Source organism: Molossus molossus, unplaced genomic scaffold (genome assembly GCF_014108415.1).
Source record: "Molossus molossus isolate mMolMol1 unplaced genomic scaffold, mMolMol1.p scaffold_m16_p_3, whole genome shotgun sequence".
NCBI classification, from domain to species: domain Eukaryota; kingdom Metazoa; phylum Chordata; class Mammalia; order Chiroptera; family Molossidae; genus Molossus; species Molossus molossus.
The window spans coordinates 69328784-69343719 of record NW_023425366.1 but is presented as its reverse complement, the minus strand read 5'-3'; positions in this window follow the sequence as shown (position 1 = coordinate 69343719).

The window sequence follows — 14936 nt, the reverse complement described above, 5'->3', positions numbered from 1 at the left end:
CAGACTGACTGCATGGAAGGAGATCTATAGGGGGTTTTCTCCTCAGCATCCCTTGAGTCCCCATTCCCTCACCTGTTGAATAAAATTTTAAAATCAGTGCTTTTCTTCAGACTTCCGTGCTTCTTGAGATTACTGAAAAGTTAATTGATTGAACACATTCATAAGAATAATGCTCTATTTGTTCATGTTGGGGAAGTGACATCAGCAAATGGCAAAATAGGAAGTCCCAGCCCTTTTTCCCCCAGAGAAATGCTGATTTTACAATGTCACATGGACCAAACACCTTCAGGAGGATTCCAGGTCTAGTTAAGAAGTTACAGAACCACAGTGAGCACAAAACTTGGACCAGCTGCATTGACATGGGTGAAAAAATGTGTTTCCTGCATTCGCTCCTCTCCCGAGCCTGAACCATTCAGTGCTGAGAAGCACTCTAGTCACAGCTGCTCCCTGGGGTGAACATGGAGAGTGGAGCATGTTCAGAGCATTCCAGATTCTCAGACAACTGCCCACGAAGTGGTTTCCGTCTGGACTCACGCAGAGTGCTGACGGACCAAGAGAGTTTGGATAGCCGGAGACCACTGAGAATGAAGGAAAGTAGTTAGCGGTTACTCCAACAGATGAATGAATGGACAAAGACAAACAGATTATCTTTCAAAAGGTGAATGGATAAAGGAAATTTAGTCTATACATGCAATGGAATACTACTCAGCCATATAAAGGAGATTCTGTCATATTATACAACATGTGTGGACCTTAAAGACCCGATGCTAAGTGAAATAAACCAGTCACAGAAGAACAAACACTGCATGATCTCACTTACATGAGGTCTCGAAAAGAGTTAAACTCACAGAAACAGAAAGTAGAATGGTGGTTACCAGAGGCTCAGGAGAGGGAGAAATGAAAGAATTGCTGTTCCACGGGTTTAGGTTTTCAGTCACGCAAGATGGAAATACTCTAGAGACCTGCCGTACCAGTTGTTTATAGTTAAACAACTGTTAAGAGAGTAGACCTTATGTCATGTGCTTTTACTACAATAAAAATATTCATTTATGTTTACACTTTGGGTGACTAGCTTTCAGATAACTTCTGTGAAATAAACTTCCGTTCCTAGAGTAGATGAGGGTATTGAGAGCTTAGGGGCCAGGGAAGCTTGCTGTGCACAGAATAAAAGGTGAGATCTGCAACATCCAATAGGAGGCCCTAGAGATCACAGCCACTTACAGTACCTGTTGCCTGGCAGGAGTTCTCTCTGTTTCCTTAAAATGGAAAGAAGTTCATGGGCTCACCACTTAAGTGGATCAATGTAGACACACTGGGCAATTCAGGGTTACCCATCAATTTATTCCCATCACTTTGCATGTCTTATTGATCACCTTAAATATCCAACCACCAAACTTTCTCTACATTTTATTACATATATACAGGCCATCTGTGTATGCCTGTTTCAGCTATGCTAATGGTTTTGTAGACATTTGAACTAAGCTATTAATTTGGTTAAAATAATTAGATTTATCAGCAATTTAAATAACTATAATATATATACATATATATACATATACATATATATACATATACACATATATATCTGTAAAACCTCATTTGCTTTCGACAGTAAATATATAAAGTACAATCTTTCTTCTTTCAGATAAAGCATTGCTCATCGTACTACAACTTTTGGTCTTTTGCTCCAAATATTTCTGTTGGTGCTGGCTGATGCATAGATCTGATTTTCTCTTTCAAAAACATCATAAGTATTTTTGTCATATCTTATGCAGTCCTACAAATTTTGTTTACAAAGCTATTGTTTCTTAAAAGATTTGTGATATTACTTTTAAATATCATACAGCGTAGTAAGTTTAAAAGGATAAACAACCAACTACTTTAAAAATAAGGGTTTTCAACTTATTCTATCATACTTTCAGTGTGTGGGTGAAACAGATTAAAATTGTATTTACTCAGACTATTAAAGAATTGTATGTTTTAGTTAGAAACCTTAACATCTGATTCATTCTATGGAGTCACCAGATATCAATTCATTTTGAAATAATGAGAAATCTACTTGGCAAAAGTTATCTGACAATATCAAATTGTAGAGCTTCTCATCTTATTTCTACAAAAAAAAAAAAAAAGAGCTATGAAAATAATACAAATGCAAAGAATATACACACAAAATGTGCTAAAAATAACTTTTAAATTTAAGTGTAATTTTGTAGTAATTTTATAAATTGAAAATAGTATTAAGTTGTTAAAGTATATATTATTTTGCTACTTGTATCAAACAAGAAGAAAAATGAGAACAGTAATTTAAAGTCATAACATTTTCTTAGAGTCTTGTAAAAAGATGTATTTTCTTTATCCTTCTAAATTTTTATGTCCTTTGCACATGGACAGTATATTGTTCCAAAATTTTCTTTTCTCTGGGATTGGTTACATGCAGTTATTTTAGTCTGGTAGTATTTTGGTGGTATTTAGATTTTGCTTTTTTAGTTCTGTTCTTAAAAACAGGCTTAAATTTTTAAAAATTGAAGAGGGTTGAGCAAGAATGGAGACAGTTGGACCATGCCCATCTTTATCGCAATTAAAACTCATGCATGAGAACATTTTACACAATGATTAGACACGAACACACACATATAGAATTTAAAGCTGGGAGTGACTTTAAGTGGTCATTCAATCCAGTATGAGAATACATATTTATAAACATAAAACACATATGTATGTGCTCTTTGTAAGCTCCAGCCTGGGTATTTCAGCTTTGGAATGCACACTCGCTAGGATTAGAGTTGAGCTGGACCACCCACAAAAGCAAGGCCACCCAAGGGAAAATTCGAGACCTGGGCAAGCAGAGCTGCCAGGCTTGCCTCGTGAGAACAGCTGGCCATACCAGCACCTGCTGCTTAGTTCCAGGCAGCTGGGGTTAAGGCTGTGTGGGCCCAGCTGCTTTTAGGATGGGCACACACAAAGACCACTGCCGCTTGGGCATCGGTCAACTCTTGCTATATTTGGTGCAGAAAGTTTGGCAGGGAGTTGTGTGGTCTACCAACTAAAATTTAGGCTGATTAGTCACAAACCAGAATTGTGAAATCATAGGGCTGGAAGGAATCTCCAGTGAAGGAGGTCTCATATGCTGGTGTGAAGTAGAATAACACTGGGAGCTGCCTGAAAAGGTGGATTCCACACCCTGTATCTTAGAGTCTGATTTAGTGGGTCTGTGAGGCTATTTGCAATTTGAATTTTTTAGTAAGCCCCTGAGGTCAATATAGGTAATATATTGACTTAATATAGGTAAACCAAGGGTTTCATTCCAAGAGTTCAAATAGATACCAGTTATAATTAATCCATTACTTGATATTCCTATTAGAAATAAGTATTACCAGGCCTTATTATTAACTCAAAAGTTAGGGAGTGTGTGAATTTACTTGAAATTGGGAATTCACTAATTGCTCAATAGATAAATATATGGAGATCATCAAAAGTGTATGTTTTTATATTTCTTACTGGTTAAATAAAGGGTATGAATCATATAAAATAAAAAAACTATTTACATAGGGGGAATCCTGTATTTTTTCCTTTGAAATGTAAACTAATAGCTTGACGGAATTGTAAGGATAAAGGTGTCAATTTGATGTAGACTCCTTTATATTCCTTTTTCTCTCAGTACTAAATAAAGCTTTAAGGATTTGAAATGGAAATCCAGTCTTATAATATATTTTAAAATGTGGCAAATTAGACTGTTCTATTTAGCAAATGGATACTTCTGTGTGGCCCAAAGGGCAACATGCACATCTTGTAGCAGTTTCTCTAGTGAAAGAGAGTTGCTGCGCTGTCTGGTGTCACCTGGATGGCGGTCTGGCTGAGCGTACACTTGGGAGACTGTGTTTGTATTTGCCTCCCTCTGTCTGAGGATTCACCCAGGCCGGTAAGGTGTCTGTGAATCACTTAAAACTATATTCTCGTGAACGTATTTTTTGGAGAAGAGGTTCATGGCTTTCATTAGGTTCTTAAAAAGTGAAGAGATAAGACTTACTTTATTTAATGAGATAGTTACTGAGCTTTGTAATCACCCAATACCATATTTTTTCAAGACAAAATGAGGAAAAGATATATGTAAATTTCATCTTGGTAAATGTAAGTGAATGCAGAGAAGAGCAGATGAAACCTTCAAGCTTTAACAGTGTTGATTTTTTTTCCTGTCAGGCAAGTAAAATATCTCAGTCAATTCAAATATGTTTTTTAGTTTATTAAATATTTTAAATGCAGAGTGACAGCTTTGGATTTGAAAGCTTGTGTAGTTCGATGATAAGTTCCTTCTCATGGATTTCACCATAATGACATCCTATGCATTTGCCTCTTTTACTGCTTTGATGTATTTGAACCCTATCTACTCTTTCATCTAATCATATGTGCTTCTCCACATACACATATATAAACACACACATACCCTTGCGGGCATGAGCACGCGTATGCATTTTGAAGAGTCTATTTCCTCTTACCCTCCCTTTTTGTTTCTATGATAGACATTTCCCCGGTTCTTGCTTTGGGGAGAATGGCGGAACACAAGCCTGGGAATCAGCAAGGTCTGAACTGGATTTTCAAATGTTCCTGCTACGTGGAGATGTGACATCATTGCCCCTCATGTTTCTGTAGCTCTTGGGTGGCGGTGGTGGCTGTGCTGTTTGAGGACAAAGAGGTGGTGATGAAGGGAGAGAGTGAGGGGGTGAGACTTTCTCCAGAATTGAAGCCCATCTATAAATGTGAAACCTTTGCTAAATATCCTCCAGTGTATGTATGTAGATTCATTAGTGAACATTATTTTGAAATTGTTGCCATATTCTTTTTTGACCCTGAAATCAGAACTGGAATGTTTGCATGTTGTTTCCAAGACATTTTGAGTTTTTCAAGAGTTATTTAAAATATAGGTCATTTTCTTTTATGGAACTTGTATTCTTGACTCTTTGGCAAATATGGAAGGCAAAGTTTCATTTTTGTCAAAGTTCCTCAATCAGAGGCATTAGCAGCAATGTTGGTAGCAGGGCTATGGCTCCCAACCAACTTTTCCTTCCAATTCCACCATATGGTATAAATCTACATATACAGGGTAGGGCAAAACTAGGTTTACAGTTGTGAGTACATGAAACAGAGTTTATGCTTGTACTATTATTTATTACTTATTTTATTATTTTCCGTATGAATATGTGTGTGTGTGTGTGTGTGTGTGTGTATGTATATATATATATTTATATGGTCTTTATCCTCATTCTTAGCATAGAGCTCCTAAAATTCTCAGAGGGCTGCCTTTTGTTATTCGTAAAAAACCAGCCATATGATTAAACGGTTCAATCTTTTAGCTCCGATCTCTGACCAGCCTTTGGAGAGGAGAGGGACTGGAGACTGAATTCATTCACACGGTCAATAATTTAACCAATTATGCATATGTAACAACATCTTGCACGAACCAATGAGACTCTAGGAGCTTTCAGGAGGGTGAACACAGGGATGTGCTGGGAGAGTAAATGCTGGGAAAGGCGTGAGAAAGCTGTGCACTTGCCTACTCCACCTCCATGACTTTGCCCTAAGCATCTCTTCCATTTGGCTTTTCCTAAGTTGTATTCTTTATAATGAAACTGTAATCATAAATAGAGCACTTCCTTGAGTTCTATTAGGGGATTTAGTGAATTATCAGATCTGAAGGGCAGTCATGGGAACCCCCAAATTTATAGGCAGTCAGTCAAAAGTAGGGGTGGTCCCTGGCATCTAAGGCAAGGGCAATCTTGTAGGATTTGGTCTTTTAACATGGGGAGTCTAATGCTAACTGTGGGCATCATTGTCAGAACTGAAGTAAATTGCACGACACCCAGGTGGTGGTGGAAACTTGGTGTTGACATGCACACACTATAACATGTGACATGCTGTTTGGAAATAGAAACAAGTAACACCAACCCACCCCCGCCACATTGACTCTGCAGTTATTGTATTTCTATTAACCTGAATTTCTTGAGACCTGACTGTGTGCATATCACTCTTTTAGGGCTAAGGGGGCCAGAAAGGTGAATTAGACATAGGTTCTGCAATGTAGAATCTGAATTTACTAGCAAAAGAAATTCATGTTTAAGAGCTATACCATAAAACAGAAATGTTATGGCAAAACCAAGTTATCATGGTAATACGTAGAACTGAACAATTCCTTTATGCCAGATGAAAGCAATGAGTAAAATGCTTATTTGAATTAGCCTTTGAAAGATGGAAGCAATTAAAGGCATGTATGGAGATTTAGAAAAGCTCTTCTCCACTAATATGTGAAAAAATTTCTCACCTATATAAAATTGAGTCAAATAACTGGCAGAAGGAATACATCAAGAATAGTAGTTTATGACAAAGGAGATCCATCCACGATACTATTTGTTTTCCATTCAATCACTGAAGTATGGTACATTGTACTACTCTATAAATATTAGTTAAATAAAAGAAAAAATAATCTTTTTTTAAAAGACCTTTATGGCTAGCATTCTACTGGGAACTGGGTAAGAAAAAAAAGGGTGTTAGTCCTCATCTAAATTATAGTTTGGAGTGGACAGAACCAATACTCTGATAATTTTACAAATACATATAAAATTATAACTGTAATAAGTTTTATAGAAGAGGTTGTAAGAGAGTAAACAGTAGGAAGGCAATAGGAGGGTTCTGCTCAGTGAGGACGGCTTCCCAGAGGCAATGAGCCTACTGGCTGAATGACTCTGGTGTTACGCGCATAGACGATGGAGTGGGAGTGGTGGCAAGGAGCATGCAGGTCAGTGTGAAATGGAGAAGAAAGTCAGTCGACATTCTACATAGCAAATCATTATCTTAAGACCAGTGGGGACCCATTAGAGAATTGACCAGAAGGGAAGGGTCAGGTTACATAAGGTGTGTGTTTGGAAAAAATACTTAATGGATTTATGACCATGGGCTAGTCATCTAAACTTTCTGAGAATAATTTTTCTTTATTTTTACAAAGGAAACACTAATATTACCTTGTTGTACTGTTATAGGCACTTAGGGATAATAGATGTGCATGATGCGTGATACATAATAGACTCAGAGTAAATTGGTTCTTTATTATTGGTAAATATGGGGGGATTATGAGGATTGAATGGAATTACAAATGTGATATTCCTGACAGCTGTAAAATTTAAGTATATATATTTATATACCCTTCCTCCCTTCTCTTCCTGCATAGCATAATGAAAAGAGCACAGACTGAGTGGAACCAGAGGGAAGGGGAGTGGGGGAGCGGGAAGAGATAAGATATATATATATATATATATATATATATATATATATATATATAAATAACACCAGTGGACACAGACAACAGTGTGGTGAAGGCAGGGGTGGAGGGCTGGAGAAGGAAGTGGGGGTCAATGAAGGTAAAAAAGGGACATCTGTAGTACTTTCAACAATAAAGATAAAAAAAGACTTTGAGTCGAACAAACAAAAAAAATTTGAGTTAAAGTTCTGATTATGACTTTTGCCTTAGGAAACTCTCTCTCTAAGGTTCAGTTTCTTCTCTGCAAAATTGAAATAATGATACCTGTCACATACGTTTTAAAATCCTTGAGTAAGATAGTATATCTGAAAATTCTCATAACCTGAAAAATTTTTATAGAAATACATTGTGTTTTTATTATTTTTACCTTCTCTTAATATTGGCAATTATTTCAGTCTAACTCTGACAGTAAGGCCATCAATCTTTGTGAATTCCTTTCCACTTTCATTACTTACCAATTCATCAAAGAAGAGATTTCAAACTCCTGGTCAAAGGTTCCCACACCTGGGTAAACTTGTCAAATTGTCACCTTGGCAAATCATCTCTGAACATTTCTGGCCGGTAGTGAAAATAAAACATTTTTTTGATGCCTGAATGTCCATCAGGAGAGATTGTAAGTTTCATTCTCTCAGTTTATGTGCTAAATGGAATCATACTTAAAACCTTATTTTTATCTCTTTTCTTAAATATCTGACCTCTTCTCTGAAGTGATTTAATCTCTTCCTCAGCTGAGTTATGAAAGAGGATTAATTCTTTCATCTTGGAGCCTCACTCTACTCTAATTTGATTTTCTGCACTATTTCTCAGATGTTCTTTTAATTCTTATTTTAAATAAAACCTTAATATGGCTGTATTATATCTCATTTACTTGAGAGGTAATTTATGTTTTAGGTTTATTAATCCTTTGGATTTTAATTTATCTTCTTCCCTGAGGCTTTTTTTTTATGAGGAATTTTAAAAAACATATAAACAAATCACATTTTTGTAATTATCTGTTCACACGATCTTGCAGCAAAGAAAAACTGTCAACATGTTTGTGTTAGAATTCAAATCATGATGAAGATATCTGTCATCTCAAGCCCCACTAAAGCGGGAAGTGTCATGCTGGGTAGTTTCACAAATGTGGAAAACAAAGTACAGTGGAGTTGTGATTTGTTTTGTATTGTCTTTTCTTGAAAAACTTGTAAATTTAAGACTATAAAACTATATGGAAACCTCCTATTATACTTGAGAATACAGAGCCCTGGATATACTACTTGATTTTTTTTTTTTTTGCTAGAGAAGGTTAGGCTGTACATTTAGTGTCTTTTGCATTGTTAGTACACAGCAGGCTCCTGTGTACATTAATTAAACACTTTGAGTAGAGGAGAGAATATGTCCTGAAAACACTATTTAGAGAGCTAGAAATTGTCTTCAGTAAAGACAATTACAGAAGATGAGTGAAATACAGGAGATTCCTAAAACTCATAAGAATTATTGAAAGCTATTACCTTTTGCCATCTTATCATGTGAAATTCTTGTTCCTTCAGAAATATGTAGCTAGTACAGTAGCATTTGTATTTATAATACTATAGCGTCAATGGGCATTAAACTCAGAGTGGCCAATGACTTGTCTGATTTCCATGGCTAAGTTTTTTTCTTATTGTATTGATGGGAGACAACTAACTAGGAATCTTCAAACCCCTCTTTTCACTGAAACAGAATATGATTTTCACTGGTCATAGAAGTCAAAATTGGAGCTGGTTTCTTTCTTTGTCTTTTGTTGCCTATTCTTCACTGTTACAATTACATACAATAAAAAATGAACATTTAAAATATTTACTTTGTACCAGAAACCATATTATATGTTTTACATTAGCTCTAATAATAATTTGTTAAGACTGGTACTATTAGTTTTACTTATTCTAATAGGAACCCAGGGATTATGGCGTTCAAATAAATACATTTCTGAGAATCACACAGCTAGGAAATGGTGAAGCTGGAAATCAAACCCAGGTCTTGGGTGCCAGGAAAATTAAATTGAGGCAAGAATGACATAATGGGTCAAAGGAAGCCACCAATAACTAAAATAGCAAATAAGAAAGAGACTTAGAGGCTGACTGTTCTGGAAAACAAAACAAAACAAAATAATAAAACTTTGAGTCTTTAATGTGGTATAGTAATTTCATTTTTATAATGGGTCTACTTATTTTCTATAATAGTAGAAAGAGTCAATGAAGAGCAATAAAAGGATTTTAGAGAAACACAGAATCATGTATTTGGAAATAGTATGCCACACAGCAATGCCAGATAATGGGAGGTCACAGAATCTCCTGTAGTGAAGTTTATAAAGGAAATAGAACACAGTTCTCTGGGTTTGAAATTGTGGAGGTCCACATTGAGATAAGGCCTCTTACTATTCTGAGTCTCTCATTCAAAGACAGTCACAGGAAGGGTCAAACAAGCCTTGCAAATGCAGCTGCATGGACTAGAATTTTTGGTTCTCACTATGAAGCTGTGAATATGGTAATATTTGTAAAGAAGATTTAACTAAATCCAAAAATAATGATATACGAGAGGGCAAAAGAAAGGCACCAGTAACTAAAATAGTAGCTTAGAGGCTAACCACACTGGCCTGAATATCAGTGCAAACTTGAGAGCCCTCCAAAATACAATACAGAGCGGCCCCACCATAGTGCTGTGTAAGCTGTTCCATGGATGGAAGCCATGCTTCATGAACTCTGTTCCACAAATGGAAATTGGGCCTTGGACTGGCTCCCCCACCTCCTATTTAGATAGATGGAATATTGGAACCCTTGATCCAAAGTAGAGGTGTACTTAAGAAATCTCTTCTTTAAGAAGTGGAAATTAGTAAAAACCCGTGAACAATTTTAAAGGAACACATTCAATTAACGGAACTATTTCCGGGGAAATCTGATGCAAGCTTTTGAGAAATTTAAATGATAGTCACTTTATTTTAATAGTTAACTTAGATTGATCTAAGTTTTAGTTACAAGAAATCAAAGAGCTCAGAAATCAATTTACGTTTTCGTCAAAGTTTTTAAATGACCTCCAAATTTATAGAAATGTTAATTTCCAGCAACTAATGACTTTTTTACTTATAGTATTTGGAAATTTTCCAGAGAAGGTGTCCTATTACCAAAGGAATAGAAGATTGAGATAGACAAGGTATTTGTTCCAGGTGAGGCTTTGTCCCCTAATTTGGACATGTGGTAACAGGTGAATTATGTCACCTCTTGGGACTAATTTCCTTATCTATGAAAATGTGAGAGTGTATTATCAGATGATTTCAGAGATATGTTATGTCTCAAAGATTTATAAAATTCTCAACTGTTATTCATTGATTGAAAGTTATTGACTTGCCTAGGTACATTTTCTGTTTGATGAAAAGAGTACTGATATCCCCAGGAATACTAAAATCATGTTGAAATTCTTAAATAGTAAATTTGCATAGCAGATGCCCATTAGTCATTGCTCTTGGTGGTGCACAGTGAGTTCTGAAGCACAGAGCTGGCAACCGTCACAAACAGACAGCACTGCCATATTGATATTTGTCTTTGCAAATTCACACTAATGGAGGCACCTGTTCAGAATATCGAATACCTCTGTGTAACCCTGCAGAAAGAAGCAACAGAAATAAAATCACTGATAATATTTAATTGAAATGGGAGTTATGAGCTGCATAAACACCCTGTAGTCAATAATTTCAGTCTTAGCTGGAAAATAAATTGAGACAGTACATCGAGCAGGTGATTGTGCTTATTGTACTTGTGTCAACAGGCATCAACTGATTTCTCCTGCTTGTTCCATGTCATTAGCTATCAAAGGTGCTGGTACATTTGTTATTACCTGGGGAACTTAAAAAAAATCCTATCTCCCAGCTATGCTTCATATGAATTAAATCTGAATTTCTAGATATGGATTCTAGGCATTATTGCTTCAAAAAAATTCCACACAGGGTTCCAATGTGTAGAGTTGTTTGAAAGCCACTATTCTTAATAATTGGGTTGCATGGCATATAGCAATTTAGCATTACCTCCAGGGAAGATTTTACTTTTTAAATAATATTTATTTCTCTAGCTATTCACTTTTTTAAAAATTGAGAATTCACAATTTTCTTTGTGTCTACAAGACTTTGAAACTGAAAAAGAGAAAGAACAAATACTTGATCTTCAGAGTAAGTTGCAGTTAGACTTGAGTACCCTTGAAAACTGAAAGATGAAAAAAAAATAGCCCCAAAAGAAGAAAAGTTAACCTAAAGTAGCAAAAAGAATATAATATGAGCCAGAGAGAAGATTCATTACCGAGGCTTGATTGGGGGAAAAAAACTGTCTTAGAATCTTCAAAGGATTATATTAGAGAAATTATTCAGAAAGAATTATTGGAAGGGTAAATTAAACATTTTGAGAATCAAACAAAAGGCAAGAAATATGATAGAAATAGTTGGCAATTATAAAATTAAATACTGATCATTCAAATGAAGAAGTGGACTTTAGCCCTGGCCAATTTGGCTCAGCGGTTAGAGCGTTGGCCTGCGGTCCAGAGAGACCGCCGTTCGGTTCCCGCTAAGGGCTCGTACCTCGGTTGCAGTTTGTCCCCAGCCCTGGTTGGGTCGTGCAGGTGGCAGCCACTCAATGTGTCCCTTTCACGTTGATGTTTCTCTCTCTCTTTCTCCCTCCCACTCTATCTGAACAAAATATGGAAAAATGTCCTCGGGTGAGGATTAAAAAAAAAGAAGTGGGCTTTATAAGATGACTTTAGGGAGATGCAAAGATGACATCAGAAAGTCAGTATTACTTTAAAACCACGTTGGTCAACTTAGCAGTCATATACTCTTTTTTTCCTTTATCCATGATTAACTCATATAAGTAATATGCAATAACAACATAAAACATAACCAACATCCCTTTGTTTTATTAACAGTGGTTTCATTGGCTGTTATATGGTGGGTTGGTCAGAAGGATTTGCAGAGTACATTATAACCTCTCCAGGGCAGGGATCATCTCCTGTCTTACAGAGCTTGCAGGGGATTCAGCACACCAGAGGCTTTGAAAGCACCGTCTCTAACTACCTCTTACTGGTTGACCCCAGAAGTTATTCTATTCCTTTAACGGTAGAAATGGGTTCATTTCCTACAAGATGATATGTTTTCCTTTGTGTTTTAACATTTTTTTCCCAAGAAAGAAAGCTCAAAGGCATGAACTCACTGCTTCTGCGCACATGTACTGCGTGTTTCCCCTCCGCATCCACTGAGGAGTGCACCCCCCCAGGGAGCAAGAACAGTGGAGGAAAATATTCTTCTCCCTGTCTTATATCCATCCAGTGCTTCCCTTCCTACGCATATAGCAATCATCAGAGGAGGATTATATCATCGAGGAAATGCAAGAAGCCCAAGAGATGAGACCTTAAATAGTGGACAACCTAATCTGGGAAAGCCCCGGAGGTATTAGTATCTTCAAAAATAAAAAGTGTTCACGTCTGTAATATGTGGCTCTTAACAAAGTGTTTTAAAATAAATTATCTTCTTCGATTCCTGTGCCAGCCTCTTGACATCTAGGACATGTTTTATTATGTCCATTTCGTGTACTTTGGAAAGTGGAGTTCAGCGAGGTCCAGGCTCCCGGTGATGGGTTTCTCTTGTCTTTTACTGCGCCACGCTGTGCGGACATCCGTGCACACCCCTACAATGTTCCGAAGGAACGAAGCTAAACCTAGTGGACTCTATATCTATTAATCTATAGGTGTGTCTATGAGCTTGACTGTGGCTAGATCCTATACACATTTTAGAGACAAGACTAAAATTTTAGAGATTATGAAATTCTAAAGCAAGGCTTAGAAAACAGGATTTAAAATGTATTCTGAGGAATAATAGATCTTGCTGCGGTAGCACTGCATTCCAAACGTGTGAAAAAGACAAGGAAAAACATGAAGTGCAATAAATTATGGCTAACGTGAGTTAGCTTATTAACTTCCTTTCTCAGTTTCCTGGCAACCTGCAGCTAGCAGTTCTTAGAAGCTTTCAAAACCTGGGAATGATAGGCATCCTCAAGTTCAAAGACTCCCTTGAACCTTTTGGACCTACAACTGCAGCTAGAAGTCCTGTTGAAACAGGCTTCCCTGGGTAATTTCCAACACAGTTGGATACATAGCACTGTTCGAACTAGCTCCATCAAGGTTGTAGATCACTGACATTCTGTTCTCAGACAGATTTCAGAGAACAGAGGCTGCCTGTGGGCCTGGCCTGGGGCATGTGCACCTGGTATTTCTTATCAGAGCCACCTGACCCTGGTCACTACAACAGTGCTGATGAGCCCTCCCCTGACACAGGTGTCAGACACTGCTGGGTGTGTCTCATATAATTAGAAAACACATCTTCTGTGTAAGGGGGATGTTTCCTCACAGAAGGAAACCTTTGCTACCTTTCTTAAAAATCCAAATCTAAAAGGATTGTTTTTACATGAATAAGTTCCTTACGAATAGACTGTCACAATTGAGATTAAGTCATATATATTAAAGATCTGTATGTTTCCAATAATTGGCTAAGTAGACTCATGTTCAGGAAGAGAGAACTCTGCTCAAGAATAAAAGATGCCATAATCTTTTCTTGGCTGTTTCTTGTGAAAAACTATCAGAGTTAACACTACTCAAATGGGCATTATTCCCTTTGATTATAGAGAGGGAGGTGAGTATGCGAAGCAGGAATGATCATGTCTGCAAGATAAAATGTGTCTTAAAAAATAAACTTTTCTGGTCTGTGGCTTTTAAAAAAACAAAACTGCAAGTAATTCTGTAAACAACTCTTAGTGGTTCTCTCAAAACGGCAAAATCAGTGCCTTGGCAACTTGCGAAGAAAACTCATCTGCAACCTGCAAGACTCAGGGTTTAGAAGCCAGTTGTTTGGATTACTCTATCAGATATCACACACAGATCAGTCCTTGCAAGAGCTGGTTTACATAAACACTGGGATCTGAAAGACATTCTATCACAGGAACACCAGCTCTTGCTATAAACAAGAGAAAGCAGTCTTTGGTCCTTTGAGCACATTCATCCCAATGGATCTCAGGTCAAGAACCCTTCTGCAAAGAGATTGCTGATTTGCTCCACTGTCTGACTCCTCCTTAATTAGATTCAGTACCCGGGTCAAGTCTTTCCCTTTATGTCCACATAATGTTAGTCCTGATCTATACTCTGATCTATAAGAGGTCCTTCTCTTCATTAGATAGAAGTAAGCAAATATTTTAAAAAGTATAAAGAGTAGAGTGGTTTGAACATGGATATAGGAGATTTACATTCTTTTGCTGTGGAAATGGTAGAGGCATATGAAATATTTTTAGAAATTATAAGGTGCCTTATCATCTTCCTTTAAAATGAGATTACTTCACCCTGACATGCTGACATCTCTTCAAAGCAGGCATATTCATTTCCCGTGTCTCCCTGGGAGAAATGGTCCCTATTTTTAAAGTAGGTTTGGCATGATTACTGTAATGGTTTGCTTCAGTCAGAATTACTTATTAAACTTTTATTTAAAAATAATGCAAGGTACCTGTTGGAGCTACAAAAATGTGCAATATTATTTTACGATTCCTATATTAAGATGCTTAGATTTAGTTTGCCAAGTAGTATGAAAGAT